Source organism: Corvus cornix, chromosome 1, assembly GCF_000738735.6.
Source record: "Corvus cornix cornix isolate S_Up_H32 chromosome 1, ASM73873v5, whole genome shotgun sequence".
NCBI lineage: Eukaryota > Metazoa > Chordata > Aves > Passeriformes > Corvidae > Corvus > Corvus cornix.
Window position 1 is genome coordinate 97,812,678 of NC_046332.1, and position 19,848 is coordinate 97,832,525.

Here is a 19,848-nt window from a genome sequence, read left to right on the forward strand (position 1 = left end):
GCTAAGGCTTCTTTTGGGTTATTTTTATGCTAAGGTCGAGAAAATCACTCTTTTACAGACAATATTTACCTGCTTCTTTTTAACCTCTACTGCGTAAGATGGCTAAATACAGGAATGCACATGCAATATTTATGTTGCTGTGAGACAAAGATACGCTCTTAACTTGGCCTGATCTGAAAATAAAAGCTCTTTTGGTCAGAATCACTATTGCTTTTATGAAGTCTATAATGATTATGCTACAGCCTGTAGTGTTAATGATGTTTACAAGTATCTCCCATTTCCCTTTCCATTTGGGATTAAACTGGTTCCATATAAACATATACCATGTCTTGATCAACAGTGTCACTGAAATATGTAAAGCAGTGCTCATTTCATGTATAATGTTAAAAATATCACTTCTTTTTCTGTGAGTTGCCTTTCTTGGTAAACTTTTGATTCTTAATTCATGACCATTGTGACTGAATCTGCATTTTCTCTCCAGGTACTTTCCTGAGCTGTACTTCTGTTGTTCTGAAGAGCTGCTAGGTAATGAATGGCAGTTAATTCAGTGTTGTGCAGGGCTCAACCACCTGCTGCCAGAGTAGGTCAGAGGATAAACTGTGGCTCATTGCAAGAGAGTTCGCCTTAGCTGGTAGCCACGGTGAGACCTGAAGTCAGTGGAGTTCTGCAGCAGCTCTGGGGTGGGATTTAGCTGACAAAGGCTTTATGCAGTACTGACAAAAATATGTGGAAAGCTGAGCATAAGAGATCATGGGGAATTCTCCATTTCTGTTTGCCCAGTAAGATCTTAACCACGATGAAAGCACGTTCTTTGAGGTGAAGAAGATCGCCTTGTTATTTCAAAACTGGTTATACTTTCCCATCTTTGGTTTGATTTTTGCAGGCATAGTTAAGAGTCTTGACTTCTGTGTTGCACAGAAGTCAACTCATCCCTTCTTTCCTTCAAACTGCGCAGGGTCAACATGACTGTTAGATTGCAAATATTTTGAGAAGGGTTGTTTTGACAATATGCAAAAATACTTGCTGCAAAGAGTAAAATGGCTGAAGATAGAAAAAAATATTTAATTTCCTTGAACTTAAAGAGGATAAACTACTTAGACCTTTGATTTAAATTTCTGTCTTACCCTTTTTCTAAGAACTTTCCTTACTTCCTTTGTCTTTGAAAGGAGGGAACTTAAAAGATGAGCATCCAGAGCTGGAAAAAAAAAGTATTAGAAGTAGTGTTCTAAAATATTTAAAAGTTTTGAAAGAAGTAATTTAAATAGAAAAACCATCATCTCATTGGTGACTGCTTTTACTTCAATAAATTTCCCTTCAAAAATTCCAGTGTTCTGTGTATGTTGAAATGAGTGGGTATCCTGCTGTAATTCGGAGTGGAGTCTTTTTGCTCTCTCATATTTGCCTTTCCCAGTCTCAACAGGATGTACCCCAAAACAATACATTGACTCATTTTCTTACTGTCTTTTGCTACTGCAATACACTGACCGTGACTTAGTATTGGATTGGGTGGAATTGACTCAGAGCAGTGTTTGGCTGCGAGTCACTGGTACAGGTGATGTTTCAGGGAAATTTGAAGACTCTCCTTTTTTATGCTTCCTGTGGGTAAGTATCTTGAGTTATTTACCCGCATTTTCAGTGAACTTTATACCTGTAAGAAATGTTTTACTGTTAATTGCATGGAGTCATAGCTCTTTGAGATAAAATGGGTAGTTTTATTGTTATATTGATATTTAGGATAATTGGAATGTGAACTTTCATTAGCATGCTTGGTCATCAGGAAGGCATAGAGGTCTTTAAGTAAGTATTAGTATCTTGCATCCTTTTTCTGTTGCTCTAAGTAGATAACGTAATCTTTCCTGGCCATTTTTTTTGTTTTTTTTTTTTTTAAATAGATATTTGACTCATATGTCAGGTAGCTGCAAACCAAAAACCTAATCCTGCAAACACCAAAGCATGCATGAAATTTTCTCAGATAAGGATTTTTACTGACATGGAGATTGCTGAGGTGAACAGTGGTTCAACTGCATGTAGTAAGAAACCCTTGCGTGGAATCATTGGCTCTTAGAAGTGTGAAGGTGTCTGACAATTAGCTTTAAAATATTTTTTATCTTTATGTAAAGAATTGCTTCAGTGAAAGCACTCCCATGTGCCTTATCAGAAAAAATAAGATTTCTCCAAAGTGTTTCTTTAAAAAGCCTTTCTCAGAAGTCTTACTATGCAGAATACTCCACCTCTTATATCTAGACCAATTTTCAGAGGCTTTGACGAGGCAGTTTAGTCTGATATGCACCATAGGAGTCTATTAAATAAAATATACATAGATTAAAATTCCTGTGGTATTACCTTTTTTCAAAAAAAAAAAATTTCTTCATCAGTAGGTCGGGCAGGAGTAATATAAAATTGAATTGCAATAATGTTTTTTCTTCCACACATATACTTTTTGCTTTTAATGACATTAGCCTGGTTCAATACTCAGCACCATTTGGCTCAGTGACTGTATCAGGTATTTAGGTCCATCCAATGCATATTAGGAGTTACTCAGTTTCTAAGTAATGCAAATATTTCAACAGGTCGTTCAACAAAGCTGTAACTTTGTATCTCAACAACTAGCTTCGTGTGCTAAATATGCGGTACTCCGTGGAGAATTCCCTGAACTTCCAGCATATTTCCTTGTACTCAGCAAGTGTTTCTAAGAGCAGTGTGATTCTAAGAGACTGAGTGCTTGGTGTAGAGGTTCAGCATGGTTTGGTTTCAAACTCTGTATGTGGGCAACCTTGCCAGGTGTCATCTGCCATAAACTGGAACCAGTGGTGCCTCCCTGTAATTAGCAGTGTCCCACAAGGTTCAGTGTTGTTTAACTTGTTCATCAATGCCTGGATGAAGGGGAAGATGCCTCCTCGGCAAGTTCAGTGACAACACAAAGCTGTGAGGAGAGGCTGATATCCCCGAGTGCTGTGCAGCCCTTCAGAAGGGCCTCGACAGGCTGGAGAGATGGGCAGAGAAGAACTGCCTGAAATTCAGCAAAGGCAAATGCAGGGTACTGCACCTGGGGAAGAACAACCCTCTGCACCAGTACAGGGTGGGGGCTGATCTGCTGGAAAGCAGCTCTGTGGAGAAGGACCTGGAGGTCCTGGTGGACAATAAGCTGTCTATGAGCCATCAGTGTGTCCCTGTGGCCAGGGAGGCCGATGGGATCCTGGGGAGCATTAGGAAGAGCACTGTCAGCAGATTGAGGGAGGTGACCTTGCCCCTCTGCTCAGCCCTGGTGAGGCCACATCAGGAGTGCAGTGTCCAGTTCTGGGCTCTTCAGGACAAGAGAGACGTGGAGCCCCTGGAGCAGGTCCAATGGAGGGCAACAAAAATGATTAAGGGACTGGAGCATCTCTCTTATGAGGAAAACCTGAGAGAGTTGGGCCTATTCAGCCTCAAGGAGAGGCAATTGACAGGGGACCTCATCAGTGTCTATCTGTATCTGCAGGGAAGGTGTCAAGAGGACAGAGGCAGGCTCTGCTCTGTGGTGCCAAGCAGTAGAACAAGAGGCAATGGGCAGAAACTGAGGCGCAGGAAGTTCCACCTGAATATTAGAAAGAGCTTCTTTACTGTGTGAGTGACCGCACACTGAAACGTTGGCCAGAGAGCTTGTGGAGTCTCTCTCACAGGAGATACTCAAGAACCATCTGGACACAATCCTGTTGGACGAGATGTCCCTACCAGTGGTCCCTTCCAACCTTACCTATTCTGTGATTAATTTACTTGATAGCACCGAATAATTCCACTAGGATGTCAGGAATATCCTAAAAATAAGGGGAGATCTAGTTTATAGTCCACTGCTCAGTGTCTTAAGTGGCCAGCTGGTTACTCTGTATGGAGGACTTCAGTGTCTCTTTGTGGAATGAGTAGTATTTGGAAATCTTAATTGCTCTGCTGCTGCTTTGATGTAAAACACAAGCAAGTAAACTGAAGGAAGTAATTTTGGTCTTGTGTGTTTTGCTTTTGATCTTCTGAATAAATTTAAGTTTACTGTAAATTTATCAAAGTTAGGAAACTCAAACCAAAAGCATTACTGAAGTCATGCCCTTAGCAAACCTGGTAAAATACCACTCATAAAATTTTTGAATGCTCGTCCTGTAGTTTCTTTCTTCCTTTCTATGGCCATTAACAACACTGTATTGTTTCTGGTTTGCAGGTTATTATTCCACCTGACATGTGCATATGCTGAGACCTTATCCTGTGTCAGATGTATACTTTCATATTATACATATATATGCACATTGCGTTCACAAAATACATTCAATCACAAGATACTCTTCAGTATTAGAAATGAGTGTGCTGTAGATAATGACACATTTAGGAGATTAGATTCCCTGAACTTGAAGAGCATTAGGCTTGTTAACGTAGACATAAGCTCTGTGTTGGGCTTATGCTTTATTTTTCTCTTGCTCTGATAGTTTCAATATAAAAATTAAAAAGTAAAGTTGCAAGGTTAGTCAGAAGGAATGAGTGGGACCTAGTGACTAGAAATGGAAGTATTGATGAGAATTTGTCCAAGTGTGTTGTGGTTTGAAAAACCTCTTTCTTTCATGCTAACATCAAAAACACTGCTCAGATACAGACAATTCAGTATTCTTGAGACATTAATTAAAAGATCAAGCACCATAAGGCAGCAGTGCACACTTCCTTAATTTAGTCTCATAACTGTGTATCATCCCTGGCCAGTAAGGGTAGTTTACTGTAAATCACTGTGATTCTTGTCCTTCCTGATAACACCATATCACATTGTCAGTTTGAAACACTGCCTGCTCATTTTTACTTGCAAACTGCAGTGCTTCTTTTTTGTACGTATACATAAAGATTTCAGTATCTGTTTGTATACATGCAAACCATATGCCTTATTTGCAAATATATCTTGACAAATGTATTTTCCAGCTAGGAATATGAGTGAATTCTACTGGTGAGACTTTATAAGAGGTACATACATTTGTATTCAAATAGAAGTAAATTTTGAATTCTTCTGGATATTCTGCTAGTTTTCTGCGTGAAGATTCCATAGTAGAAGTAAAAAGTACATTTCTGTTGTGTGGACACTGAAATTTTGATATAAAATTATAATGTACATAGATCCCAACTGCAAACACCAGGAAATAGTTGTCCTGGTTTTCAGGTTCCTTACTTTTTGTCAGTGTAAGCCAAGCATGCACTCAGTCAAAAGTATGTGTGTTTTATATTCCAGATGTCACAGACCAGGAACCTAACCAGAATTGTGCCTGATATTTATCTGCAATTTCAGGGAAGCATAATGTTTTCCATCATCAAAGACCAAAGGGCCAGATTGATACATTCCCATCTTGCTAATGAGCACAGAGAACAGAAAACCATCTTTGCAAGCTGGGACAAATTACACTACTGCAGTTTAACAAAATGCTGAGTGGTACTGTAGCTTTGTATGAGATGGGTCATCCTCAGCCTTGGGAGAACTGGCTGTAGGATGGATTTTCATCCCTTCCATTGTAAAGTAAAAGACCTGCACTTAAGCCAGCATGGACAGGTTTTCCATCCCACTGCTGGGCAGTGAGATAGCTTTGAAGAGTATCTACCTCTTCCTGTATCTGACTCAGCTCAGCTGGCCAGCAGTAACGTGCTGGGTCACGCCAATTCAGTTGTTTCTGGTCCATATCTTCCTTTAGTGATGCATGAAAGTGCTCTGAAAATATAAATACTTATTTTATCTGTGGAAGTGATGTAGTGAGTTGTCTACCGTTTCTCTAAGGTAGTGCTTGAGGCTTTGCACAGCTGCAGTATTTCATTTTATGAACATTGAATTCTACACCATGGGCTATTAGCAGAAGTTATCCTGTCTGCCTTAGCTATTTGTGAGCTTTTTCCAGTACCAGTAGTGGGTTAATCTGTGAAGTTGGATCTAAACAGGAAAAGGTTAAGGTATATATGTGATAATGAGTAAAAAAGAGAAACCAAGTTCAAGTGTAGCTAGGATATTTATTTTCTGAGAAGATAGTGTTCTGCTTGACTAGAATGCTTACTTTATTTATAGAAAAAAACTCCCATGTCCTTAGCTCACAGGACAGTTCTGGCTCTGCTAGTTGCTTGGTAGAAAAAGTACTTTTTGGAATGCAACTGCAAAACATTCATGGCATTTCTTGGCAATTAAGAGATCCTGAGCATTAAGGGAAAGTAGTTCTTGTTTTGTCTAGTTCTAATAATGTTCATGTTTTGAGCAAACTTTCCACAAAGACAGATTTTTGTTAAGACTATTTGTAATAATGAAACTAACGCTATGATGTGAGTAGCTACAACGTACTGACCTGTGTAGGAACCACCAAGCTGTTTGGTACCAGTCAGCCCCTTTGTCCATCATGATTCTTTGAATTTGTGATCCTGCATTTTTAGATATTTTGTGCCTTTTTCTTGTGAAACCAGGAGAATATCACTTCCAGTATGATCTAAATTTTTGAACAAAAAGAGCGTTCAAATTATAAACTCAGAATCCTGAAAACATTTTCCGGGAGAATATATCAGTGTTGATGTGAGCTTCTGTAGAAGTGGTTATCACTGAGCAGCTTTTGCTCTGGCAGTTAAGAGCAAATGTGCATGAGAGGGGGTGGCCTAGCACCTAGCAACTTGTCCGGATGGAATTGCCACAAAAAGGCACTTTCAGTGCTGGCTGAGGACATGGAGACAAAGTGGGTGGAGGTTTGGCCTTTCTGGGTATCTTCTGTGTGGTCCCTCAGCAGGCTGATGTAATTACATGGTAGACAAGTGGCCATCTAGAACCATCCATTTAGAAATGACTTGAGTGCAGGCACAGGCATTTGGTGTGGAGTGTCAGGAGTATTTGTTACTGTGCACTGTGTAGTTCATCTGCTTGCTGCTGGAGTTCAGAGGTGTATATTTAGTATTAATAATCTGAAAGTCTCAGTTGCTAATTCAGCTCTGCAAGCCCTCAGTGCCCGTCTCAGACAGGTCACACTTATCTTTATCTCAATATGCAAATATCTAAAATGAGAAGAACATCTGTTAGCATCATAGGAGGTTGTGTAGATGACTCTAATGGTTGTAGCAGTCTGAATTAGGGAAAGTGTTGTGATAATGCCACTAAGATGGCTCTAAGCCACCATTATGATGCTGCTGTGAAAGAGTCTAATGTGCTTCTGCGATGCATTAGACATGGTATTTTTGTAGAGAGAGAGAGAAATGCTAATAGCATTTTGTAAAGCCTTCCTGAGACCTCATCTGGAATATTGTGTCCGATGATTTTCCTTTGCAGTGAACAGAAAGGTGAACTTAAATTGGAGCAGGTGCAAAGACTTTAATAAGCTGCACAGGAGATTTATTCTGGAATGACAGTAGAAAGTTAAGTTATGAGATGAGTCTTTGGATTTGAAGTATAGAGGTCTTCAAGGGGTCTGAAGGGAGACTGAAACTGCTTGTTTTGATTATATTTTTTTGGCACTAACAACATGCTTCAGTATTTCCAGTGGTTGCTAGTGGATAACACAAGCATGCTTTTTTGCTCTTCTCCCAAACCCTTTAATAACAATTTAATTTTACTTGTCCCCTGTTCTAGGCCCCACCTTCTAACATTCATCATGGAACCAATTACTAGATCTGGGGTCAGGAATGAATGGGTCCCCTCAGGAAAGAGAACATACAATAGATATTCCTTTTTTGTTGTGTTAAACACGCTCCACTTAACTGTGATCATTTAGGAGAAGTTACTACTTAGCAATTATTAAAAACATGCAGCAATTGCAAAAGACATAGAAAATAGCCAGTAGTAAAGCTGTAGTATAATTACAGCCTTTCCTATAGCTATTTTGCCTTTTGTATGGTATTGAGAAGCATTTTATGGGGTTTAGGACACATGGAGCAGATATACAATGGAAACTGCAGAACTGAACATTCATCGTGTAGTTGCCTGCAGTTGCACGTTCATCCTGAAAGAATCATCCCGTGTCTCTGAACTGTGCTGAGGCACAGTGAAATGCTGGGTTGGTGATCCAGAGGAGGTGTAGCGTTCTTTCTGCTATTCAGACTTTACTGTTTGGTGCAGAGAAGTTTCTCAGTCATTTGTCATCTCCTGTAGCCCAGAAGAATTGCTCTCAGTAAGTGATGTCTTGCAGTTCGGTTATCACTCTGCCTTTGCATTTTTGGTGTTTCTGTGAGAAAGTAGACTTCAGGGAAATCAGCATATCATCAGTGACCTCAGTCAGACCTTCCTCCCCCAGGGGGGGAACTACAGAAGCAAAATGAGATGTGAAATGCTTTCAAAAGCTCTGCCTTTGGTATTGAATTCAGTAACCAGAATGTGGACAGGAAGCAGAGGATGATAAAAAGAAGTGCTTCCTTTAGGTTATCTTGTTTTTTCAGAAAGCTGTGCAACCTGAGAGGGGCATAGTGTGTATAACATATTCATGGCATAGCTGCTTCCTGGTAAGTGTGCAGTAGGAGGAAGTGTTGTTCTTAAATTAGTAAGTGAAAAAGCGGCTGATAAAGGATGGGCTACAGCTTTCTAGATTTTATTCCAGACAGGATTTAAAGAGAAAGTTTCTTTCAAGTGTTTAATTGGAGGGCCAGATTAAAAAGTAAGCTATAACTTCCTGGTGTTGATAGGCTGAGGCCATATTGTACCACCAAACATTCAGTTGGCTGTGAAAAAGGCTTTATGCTTTAGGTGACTATTGTCATTTAAAAAAAAAAAAAAGTTCTAGGGAATGGCTGTAATGAAAACCTGGATATTTGTAAAATACCTTGTTAGGCAGTGGTGCACTCTCAAGGAAGAGAACTAGTTAAGAGTACTAGTTAAGTACTGTTCCTGTTTCTGCCAGTAACTTGCCATGTGGTTTTACACATATTTCAAAAGGTGACAGGTAACTTTGAGTAGATCATGAATGTTGTAATTGAGTCCAGTTGAATGTCACTTTTATTTTTTACCATAAAAAGGCAGTAGCTCCCATTCAGGATGAATTCTGTTTCAAAAATGAATTGAGTACAGAAGACTTTACTTTTAGTTGGCTTATTAAATGTAATAACAAATCTTCTAAAAATTCTGGCCATAACATTTATATTAAACTGTTAAAATGGATCCGATTTATAATTTACTTTGAAATCAAACACAAAAAAATGTACTAGGGATTATGTTTTAGTGGAAGGGACTTATACTGTGGTAAATTTCTTTCCTGTTCAACACCTAACAGATCATCAGTCTGGGTGGAGAAATGGACTGAAGCCTTTCATGGACAATTGTGTGACAGCAACTGCACTGTTTATATTTAAACATCTCTGTTACTTTCTAGCAATGCCCTTCATGGTGAATTCCTGTAATTAGTGGTTCCTGAAAGTATCAGCACCTCCTCTCTCCCTCAGCTCTCTGAAGTGCGAAACTCAAGAATCAAAGAAGTGTTAACTATATTGGCTTTAGGCTGTATAAACTATAATCCCAGATCACTTGTTTGCTGGAATGTCCCAGGACTTACCTGTGTGACCGCGTTAACTAGCACCAGCCAGACTACAACAACTATAGTGATGATGCTAAAATCCCCTTGTTCTAGTAAGAGAGATGTTTTGACATGAGTTGGAATTCTTTTGGATGAAGGTTGTTAAGCAAAAAACTTTTTATTGCCAAACCTTCCCCACCAGACCCTTCCATGGAAGATTTAAAATAATTCATTGTATGATTCTGTCACCATTACTCTGGTAAATTTTCCATGTCAGGAAACTATTGGATGGTAAGAATCATTATTTTCCTTCCATCTTGCAGGCTTTGGGGAGGCACAGGCACTTTTTATTGTGACAAAGCAGGGAAAGGGTTGATTCTTGTCTTCATACTTGTGATTTTGGGGGGAAAATGATGGACCTTCATTTGTAAATTATTCTCTTGACCTTTCTGGCAAGGACATACGCGTGGGTGAAGTAAGTGTCTTTTTCATGTTGCTGGTGATGAAAACTAGAATATAAACCTTGTGGTACAAGGGGTGCCAGGAACTTGTGGGGAAGGGAAAAAAAACAGAGTACAAAGATTTCCTAAAATAAAAGGAGACAAATACTTACAGTCATTTTATGGCTTTTTGATCAGTTTACCAGTGGGTTTTTTTGTATTTTGGGGGGTTTCATGTGTATATGTGTTGGGTTTTTTTGGTTTTTATTCAATTCAGAATCAATCCACTACTAATAGCTATGTTATTAATTTCCTGTTATCCTAGCTAGCAAACCCATGTGAATATACTGATTAATAGGAGACCTCAGAGTGCCAACTTTTGAGAAATGCCTTGGATCACAAGTGATAATTGGCTTCTGCATGAGTTGTAGTCATTGCATTAGTTAGGTTTTGAAGCCTAGTTCCCAGAGCATGATTCATATTGACTGTCCTCCTTTCTCCATGGGAAGTGACAGTGATGAATTTCCTGGGTAAGGCAATCCTGGGGATGGGAGTCAGGATAACTAAATCTCTTTCTGCCTTCAACACCATCAGGAAATACAAGAAGTGGAAGAACAAGAAGTTGTATGAATTAAATATATTCATGTGACTGTTTGAGACCTCTTCAGAAGAAATATGAATAAATGCCATCTTACATTATCATAACACATACCTTTCAATGTTGAGTGCTTATCAGCAAGATCCAAGTATTTCGAACATTTTTATTTCCCTGTTGCATTTGGGATCAAATAAAGATAATTAGATACCACTTTCAGCATTAAAGTGTACTTAACTCAGTGTGGCTCAACAGAGGAATGAGTGATTTATTTGTAAATACTGTGTTCATTAGTGATATTGCATTTATACTTAATTTTTATATGTTGGACTCACAAAAAGGTTGTTGAAAGGTTGTGGTGTTGTAGTGTACCTAAATATTTTCAATAATTTGCTATTTGAATATAAAAAAGTAACCATTCTATTGGATTTTTGTGGTTAAATCAGGGAGTTATTTTTTCTTTTTAGAGTCAATATTGGACGAATCATTCATCTGTACTCATTAAGTAAAGTATGCTCTTACTAAATGGCCACAGTAGCAGTAATACAGCAGTAACATCGGAGGGATCTGTCCATAATCCAGGAGTGCAGCACAGGCTGGGCTCTTCCCACCTGAGAAGCAGCTCTATGGAAAGGGATGTGGGCATTCTGGTGGACAGCAAGTTCAGTATGGAAGAACAATGTGCTGCTGTGGCAAGGAAAGCCAGCAGGATGCTGGGCTGCATCAACAAGGGTATCATCAACAGAAAAAAAAGTCATTGTCCCACTCAGTGCTTGCCAGGCCAGACCTGGAGTGCTGTGTTCAGTTTTGGTCCCCGGTGTGCAAAAATGTGTGGACAGGCTGGAGAGGGTCCAGAGAATGGCTGCAAAGATGATCAAAGGTCTGGGAACCTGCCATGTGAGGAAAGGCTGAGAGAATGGAGTTCGTTCAGCCTTGTGAAAAGAAGGCTTAGGGGAAACCTTATCACCATGTTCCAGTCTTTGAAGGGAGGCTGCAAAGATGTTGGAGACTCCCTTTTTGCAAGGAGTCCCATGGAAAAGATGAGGGGTAGGGGGAACAATCAGCCATTGGAATAATATCCCCAGGGAAGTTGTGGATTCCTCAGCATTGGACTGTTTCAAGATGTGGCTGGACAGTGTGCTGGGCCAGCTTACCTAGACTGTGCTTTTGCCATGGAAGGTTGGACCAGATGATTCATGAGGTCACTTCCAAGCTGGTATTCTGTGATTCTGTGATTTTATAAAATCACCCTAAATTCAGCCTAAGCGCTCTTAACCCACCTAACACACCAAAGGCAAAGAAGTTTGAGACAGGATAGGAAGATGTCTTTGGTTAGCTCGTACTTTCTGGCAAAAATAGATGAAAGTATGCTACAATCTGATTATATCCTGACCATGGTCAAAAGTAAGGCTGAAATTGCTATTTAAGGAGACTGGTTACACAGGTTGTGTCATATCAGACAAAGATATGTAGAACAAAGATAAGAACACTTATCCTTGGTAAACAGTGCCAATTTAATTAAAAACCCTTCTTCCCTCCCCCACAGTACTTAATATATTTGACTGAATCAAGGGCTGTTTCGTCTTCAGAAAAAATGGTTTAAAAAAGTATTAGTAATTTGCTGTTAACTGAGATGTAGATTGAGTTTAGGTTGAGATTTAGACTCTAAGTAACTTTATTTTGGTTCCTTGTAAAATTTTGTGGTTTTAAATTTAAAAGAGTGGATGGTGTTAATCTAACATCAAGACAGAAGTAGCTGCAGTCCACAAAGCCTTCATACAGCTGCCTTGACATCTAAATATATAGGTGTCTGTAGTCAGGTATTTAAATGCCTAAAATTCTACTTCTGCACTGCTGGTTTGTCTTTTCTTCTGCCCCAGTTCTTCTGGGATCCTGAAATTAAGTGTTCCTGCTCATTAGCCCTTGTACAGATCTCTTTAACACCCATCATTAGATGTGAGTTCAGCACAAAGCGTAGCAGCCATGGCTATGGCATGCTAATCACAAAAGCTGTGTAGAAACCAGGACAACACATGGAGTTAGTTGTTGAGAAGAAATTTGGAAATTGCCAGGGCAAGAGCCAAGCACGGGAAGTGAGTGGGGGAGTAAAGAAGTGGGAAAAACATTTGAAGATGAAAAGCAGTATGGAAAACCCAACAGATCTGTGAAGGGTGCAGAAAGCTGAGAGATTAAAAGGAATGCTAGTATAGGAGAGCTGGAAGCTAACAGGACTCTGGTTGCTGGGTGGGAGCAATAGGTCGTATAATGAAGTTGTTGAGAATGAAGTAATCACTGAAAAAGGGGCAGGGAGGCAGAACTGGGATCACAAATAGGAAACTGAGCCTAAAGACAAGAGTGGATGGGGGCAGTGGCACGTGTCCACAGGACTGGCAATAATAAAACTTGGATGAGAAGTGGCCAAGTTTTGAGGGAGACTGAGTGCCTGTATTGAGCAAGATGGAGCTTCTCCGTTCCAAGGGCTACTGTCTTAAAAATTAAACCAAGCTCAGAAAGCTGCCTTGAGTAAAGATCAAGTGCTGCAAAGCTGGGAAGGTGAAGAATTAAGGTTGTCTAAAATATGTTAACTGACCTCCCCTGGGCATTTGCATTATGATACAGTTTTAAAATCTATGATCTCAGAATTGTATGGTCTTTCCAAGTGGAACATATGTTTATGAAGACTGCAGCAAAGTAGGACAAGTCTCTGAAAACATGCTATTATTTTTTGTAGAAACCCTAAGACAGATAGTGAATGGAGCAGTGCACAAGTGAGGGAAGATGTGTCACCTTAATTAGGCAACTAGATGGATATGGCTTCTCCAGTTTAAGGTATTATAGAAAGCTAAATACTCTGAAAAATTAGTTTTAGGAACCTGGTTGAACACTGAAGTTTGTAATGGTCCTGATTCAGAAGTTTCTTTCTTGTCTCCAGGATCATATGATGCCCCTCACAGGGGGCTGTAGTGTGGTCTGTTGTTACCTGACAGAACCAAAGAGGAGCTCTGTCCAAGAACTGGCATTTCTGTCCTCAGAGTGCTGTTGTGGAACAGGGCAGGATAACCTGGAGCAGACAATGTGTAGAGCTGTGCTGTGACCGTATGGAATGCAGCCGCTGGGTAGACTTTCACTACTCCTTTCTAGCTACTATGTTCACTGAATGAGGTTGGGGTCTGTGGAAAAAAAATTGTGCATTGTCACCTAATAGAAAGTCAGTCAAACTAGACTTAAACAAGGGTGCCCAATTTACTGCAAATCCTTAAAAAAAAAAGAAAAAAAAACTTCTGAGGAGCTTACCTTAAAAATTTGTTAGTTTCCACATCATTGGATGCCTATCTTGTATTAAGATTTTAGGCTTATGTAGGATGTTGATGTTTGTATATAGCCTGTTGACTTCTTTTTCTTTCAAACGGAGGCTTTTCTATACATTTATTCTGGGAAAATATGTGCAAAAAACCTGTAAAATCTAGGAAGCGTGGTTACAGTCAGTTTTTTAATTTCCGTTGACTTCTGGTGAAGTCTTCTTTGAAAAATTGCACCTTGCCTAATTTTCTAATTATATATTTACTTGCATGATGGAGAAGAAGAAAAATTAATTTCTTTTGATCTGATGTAATTGGGCGCTGTATTTTAGGGGAGCTAATTCAATCTTATCTGATTATATCCTGACCATGGTCAAAAGTAAGGCTGAAATTGCTATTTAAGGAGACTGGTTACAGAGGTTGTGTCATATCAAATACATTGCTTTTCTACTCTGTTACTGTTAGATGAGCTGCTCTAAATTAGATGGTCTAATTCTGGAAAATTTGAATATGTGCAGGTGGACTTTTGTGTCAGCAAAAGCCACACTTATTTAATTGGAGCTCCATATGTCTGCAAAAATTGATTCCATATGGTTGAATGGCACCTTTTGAAAATGTTTCTTTAATTCATACTAGTGCCAGGAGAAAGAACAACTCTATTTTTTGAGCTCCCTAACAAAGTGACAGTGCACCTGTACACGAACCTTCTTTCAGTTTCTAAAGCAGTAATTGAGTATGTAGGATTTGCTTGTCACATGTTAACAGCCTAAATATGTGGCTAACAAAGGCTTAACTGTGTGCTCTCTGTTGGTACTCCTGAAAACAAGTGATGAAATATACCTAAATCATGCAGTCCCACCTTCTATTAGGTTGAATTTACATGAGTTTTCTTACAGAAAAAACTTTAATTGAGGGTCATGGTAAATCTAAAAAGGAAAAAAAAAATAAAAATAATGGTCAAATAAGACCCAGTTTTTTACATGGGGAAAACAGCTTTGAGTTTGCTTCTGGTTAACCACATTGATGGGAAATAATCCTGTGAGAAAAGCTGGCGATCTGAGTTTTTAAATTGGGGCCATGAAAGTTGATATAATCAAGAGATGAACTATGAGAAGTAATGTAAATTATTTTTTTCTTTGTATTTTTTATTGTGCACAGGTACCCAAGGATAAAACTGGCCTGAAGGGAAAATCTGGGGGAAACTGGGGACCTTGACTGTTCTTGCACCTGAGTAAGTGCATGCTTAGTGGAAATCAGCTTTACAAAATGTTAAAACTGTGAAATAATTGTAAGCACCTCCATGCCTAGTTGCAGTTGTAACTTGAGACAATACTTTGGCTTTTGAATTGACAAAGACTAGAAGTAGTAGTGGTACCTACAGGGAGGGAATGTGGTATAGAGCCTTCAGTGCTTTTTGGTAGGTTTTCTTCTTACTGCTACCCTGGAAGTCTCTCTCCATAGAATGAAACATAGCTTATAAGTAGGATTTCTTGGTATTTTCATGTTTTGCCTTTTCAGTTATTTATCTTTAGAATAATTTCTGAGTTTCTTAAAGCTTAACTTGATGTTGCTGGTTTGTAACCATAGTAAGGCACAGAGACTCAGCAGAACTGAAGGTCAGGCCAGGTTAAATATGAGATCATCAGAGGGTGAAGGCTGAGAAGATGACCCTCTTGGAAGGTTGTCTTGGAAAGGATAAATGCTCATTTCATGAGGGCGTTTTTTTTTGAGACAAAAACCATTGTCTTGGTTGGGTTTGCTTCCACTAAAACAGGACAGGGACAGCTTTTCTCAATCAGCTTGGATGGGGCATGTGGTAGACATTCCTTGGCATCTGGAGGCCCCCAGTCCCAAACCCAGCCTACACAGTTTTCTGAGAAGGCAGGAAGACTATTTTCCATTTATTCACATAGCTTTCTTTCCTGGCAATCCAAGCATTATTCTCGTTGCAAAAAGTTATTTTACATGTTGAAAAGGTATGTTGATGCATTACTTATTATTTAATGCATTTTTTAGTCATACATATTCATATATGAAATGTATGTAATATTAATAAGCAGATAAATTTTTTATAGCACGAAACTTCTTTCTACTGGTAACATATTTTTAAAAATGGACAAGTTAATTGAGTTTTCTGAAACAATTGCTAGAGCTGGAGCCTTTCTTCCTGGTGGCATTTCTCATGCTAAAAGAATTATCTTTGGTTTTAGAAAGCTTTAATATCTTTACTATAGCCTTACTGGTATCTACATTAAATTTTGAAAACAATACTTACCAGGTGAAAGTCTCTCAATTTAATCTGGTCTAAACTTGTTACCAATGGTGTTTATTCCAAATCTGTGCCATGGTTTATTCATATTCTTGTACTTAATGCATGAACTTACAAATTGATATCCATCACATCACCGCACAAAAAAATGAATTTAATTTTGCTAGATTATTTACTGTGTTTATCTTTGCAATAGAGTAGTAGACAAAAATGTCTCTCATTGCTTTCAATATTAAAGAGAATTAAATATATAACTTAAAAATATGCCAGGCTTTGTGAGCTATATACACCTAAGACTTTTAATTCTCTCAGAAATACATCATGGCAGCATTTAGCATTATCATTCTTTACAAATAATGCCTGAGACTGTATTATAAGTAATTGGTTGCTTTCCTGTGCATTAGCAGTCCTCATTAAAGTTCTGGTTCCTTGTCTTGCACTCGCTGTGTATGGTTTTAGGAATTAGGTCTCTGGACTAGTGAACAGGTGTAAGGTTTATTAAAGAAGAGAAGTTCGGTGTTCTTAAATGATAGTGGCATGTTTTGAAATCACAGTTGGCTCAAGAGCTCTGTTTTAAATCCAGCAGGGACCTTTGAGAGAGGTTTTTGCCTTGTTTCTTTTAACTTCTATACTAACATGCAGCAAATGTTTTCATTTATTTCCTGTGTTATCAGTCCTACTCTGCATATTTTAGTCTACTGCTTTTGAGAGTGATGAAAGGCGGCTATTTCCCAACCTTTAGTATTTTGGGTGCTACATAAGCTCAGCTGTTCATTTTGGGAATATTTTCTTCTCCTGCTTTGTTCCTGTTTCCTCATTTGAAAGGCAGCACTAGAAATTCCACGTACAATTGCAATCTTCTTGGAATTATGATTTAGATTTTGTGCCTGTGTACGTGAGACAGGAGCTTGCCCGTACAAAAGAAAGGCAGTCGTTCTGCTGGACTGGAGGACTTGTAGGTTTAGTGACAAAGATGCCGTGCCTTGACAAAGATACCGTGTCAGTGTTATGTTACTTTGTACCTGAAAATCATCCTTAATTGTTGTCTAATAAGGTAGAAGTCAAGAACTAGTGAACTAAGAAATGGGGATAATCCAATTAAATTGTGTAGTCTGTTCCTTCATGAATATAGGATTGATCTCTAGGTGTTTTACCCAGTTTATTATTTGCCAGTTACTGTAGTTACCGCATCACCTACAGATTTTCTCATTCAGACTTGAAATTGTGTGCCCTGGGGCAAGATTTTCTCTGTTAAGCATGAAAATGAACTGGCCTTGGTTTGGAGAGAGCATCCTGTGTGTAGCAGTTCTTGTGCCTGCTGTTCTGGAAAGATCAACGGGTTTTGTGCAAATCTGTATCTGGGCGTGAAGCAAGAGAAATGTATCTGTGATGTAATCCTCCTCCTGCTGCATTTTGTTCTTTTCCAGGGATTGCTAGGTATTAGTCCATACTGTGTTTGGAGGCTGAAGTGAAGCCAACTGGTACTGTTGCTGTAGCCTGTTGATACTGTAGGATGAAGCTCTTCAAGTTCTTTTAGCAGTTAATTTCACAAAGATTGTTCTTATTTTTGTAAATTACAGTGTATGGTTTCTGACAGCTTTTAAAGATGTCATATGCTCTGCTGTTTATAGTGTAGGGGATTTAAAACTCTTTCTCTACAGTATCTCTCTTGCAGAGATCAGTTAAGTTTCTAATTAAAGTTTTATCAACCTAGCATCTATTGAAATCCTAAAAATGTTGATGTTTGTTGAGATAAATACAGGAGGATTTTTAATCCCATGAGAAAATTTTTGTTGAGGATCATTGGGGGTTTTTTATATTTTTGAGAGTGTTTCTTTGTTGTTCACAAAGTGGTGTTTGAATAATGGAAAGCTTTAGTAGCTGAAATTTTTAATGAGAAGGAGCCAAACAAATTTATTTGAACAATTTTATTTATTTAAATAGCTTGTTCTCAGCTAACAAAAATGTAGTTGTAATCCTTCCTCATTCTCTTTTTCTTTGAAAGACTACTTCTTTTGATCAGATTTTAAAATCTTGATGAAATTATATCTCTTTGTTTCACCTGAAGCCTTTCATTGGTGTTTGGAAAGTTGTATATCACTACATTTGAAAGGTACCAAAGTCCTGTGGTTGGCCTCAGCACTAAAATATATAGACACTTCTGCTTTATAAGGCTGTAAACCAGATAATTCATCACTACTGACGATCTGGAAGTAGATGTGGGCTTTTAAAGAACAATATGTTATATTACAAATTCCTTGGGAGGGGAAGTGCTTGTTTTTAGGGATTCCTGGAGAGTGGAAGCCTATTAGGGTGGTATTGTACTTGTAATAAATCATGTACTTGGCCTAGGTTGGGTTTTTTTTCTTTTTTTTTTTTTTTTTTAAGGTCTAAGACCATTTAAACATTCTGTCATAATCATAATAATAGCTGGTATCCTCTCTGCAAACACAGAAGAGAGGGGACAACATTTTTTTATTTTTGCAGTGTAATATTCTCACTATCTATGTAAATAAATAATGGTGTGTGGCATGGTTCACATGAACAGCAGTGCAGCTGTATTGCTGCTGCCTGCCCAAATAACAAGAAATGAGAGGGAAAGAGGGGGTGGCAGGGGGATATGGATCGGAGAGGGGCATTGTGGTATGAATAAATTGACACTGTGGTTTAACTGGGCAGGGGGACACTCATTGCAGGAGGCTTCATCTGTTTGCTGCTTTCCCATATTTAGAAAGCATCTTTAGTGATCCTTTTTGCAAACAGCTCATGCAGTAACTGGCAAAACAGAAGCAATTAGTGGTGTAATCTCAAAGGGAATCTCAAGCTTCACTTTAAGTGCAATGATTAAATCCACTAAAATGATAACCATTGCTGCCAAGAACTCCTGTAATTGGTCACTAATGTATTTTGTTGTAGCAGACGATAACTACTGTATTTCATGCACATAATTAGTAATGCATACACGTTTGGTCAGTAAAATTGAAAATCCTGATAACCGAGGGTGGAGGGGGTGGAAGGAGCACAGAGCTGGAGAACTGAAATACTGCTCTGTTGATAGTACCTAACTAGAGCTGTGTGCTTCAACAAAACAAGTGTCCTACTGTGCTGGAATACAAATGGGCTGTCTGTGGCAGGATATAGCAAAGACATTTGGCAGAGAGGGATTTGAAGGCTTCTGGCATAATGTAATTGAATTGGCCATTTCTTTAAAGATACAGCAAATTGTTTGCTGCAGCATTCATCATCATAAGGAAGGTCAGACAGCTTGCCAAACATATGATATTCATAATAAAAAGTAAAACGGTGACGCTTATATTTAAACACAAATCACAGTATCATGTTTGTAAAAGCTGGAGAAATGAATGGGAATATTTTTGGTGGTGCTGAGCATTAGTAATCTAAGTAAGATTGTAGTTCAAGAGGGGGACAGCTTATAGGCAGAGAAAAGACCCACAGGGAAATTCAGCTACTGAGCAACATATGATCCCCCTGATTTGAGAGGGTAGTAGGTGTTTTGGCAGAATAATTGCCGACTCTCTCTTCTGATCACTTAAGGGAAGATAAGCTTGTATGATCCTATTTTTTGCCTTTTAAGAAAACAAAGGGAAAAAATAACAAAGAAGAAGGACTCGAGTCTTTAAAAAGAGACAAAATTTGAACAAAGCGTTGCCGGGGGTTTTTTTGTTAGTCAGTTATGCTGTGACAAAATAAGATGATGCAACAACCTGTAGCATATCTGAAATGTTATATCAAATGCTCTGTATTGGTACGCTGGGAAACCCCTCTTGAGTCA

The 19,848-nt window shown here is 38.7% G+C and overlaps 1 protein-coding gene across 4 annotated transcripts in view; it reads left to right on the forward strand.

Annotated features, from left to right (window-relative positions):
- The window catches only part of TBL1X (transducin beta like 1 X-linked), a 192,867-nt gene that overhangs the window by 40,176 nt on the left and 132,843 nt on the right, over positions 1-19,848 (forward strand). For 3 of the 4 annotated variants that reach the window (XM_039550258.1, XM_039550266.1, XM_039550261.1), the window contains exon 2: positions 14,945-15,017. The exons of the other annotated variant lie outside the window; for it this stretch is intronic. The gene's annotated coding sequence lies outside the window, so the exon portion shown is untranslated. The remainder of the gene's footprint in view (positions 1-14,944; positions 15,018-19,848) is intronic. 4 annotated transcript variants of the gene reach the window in all.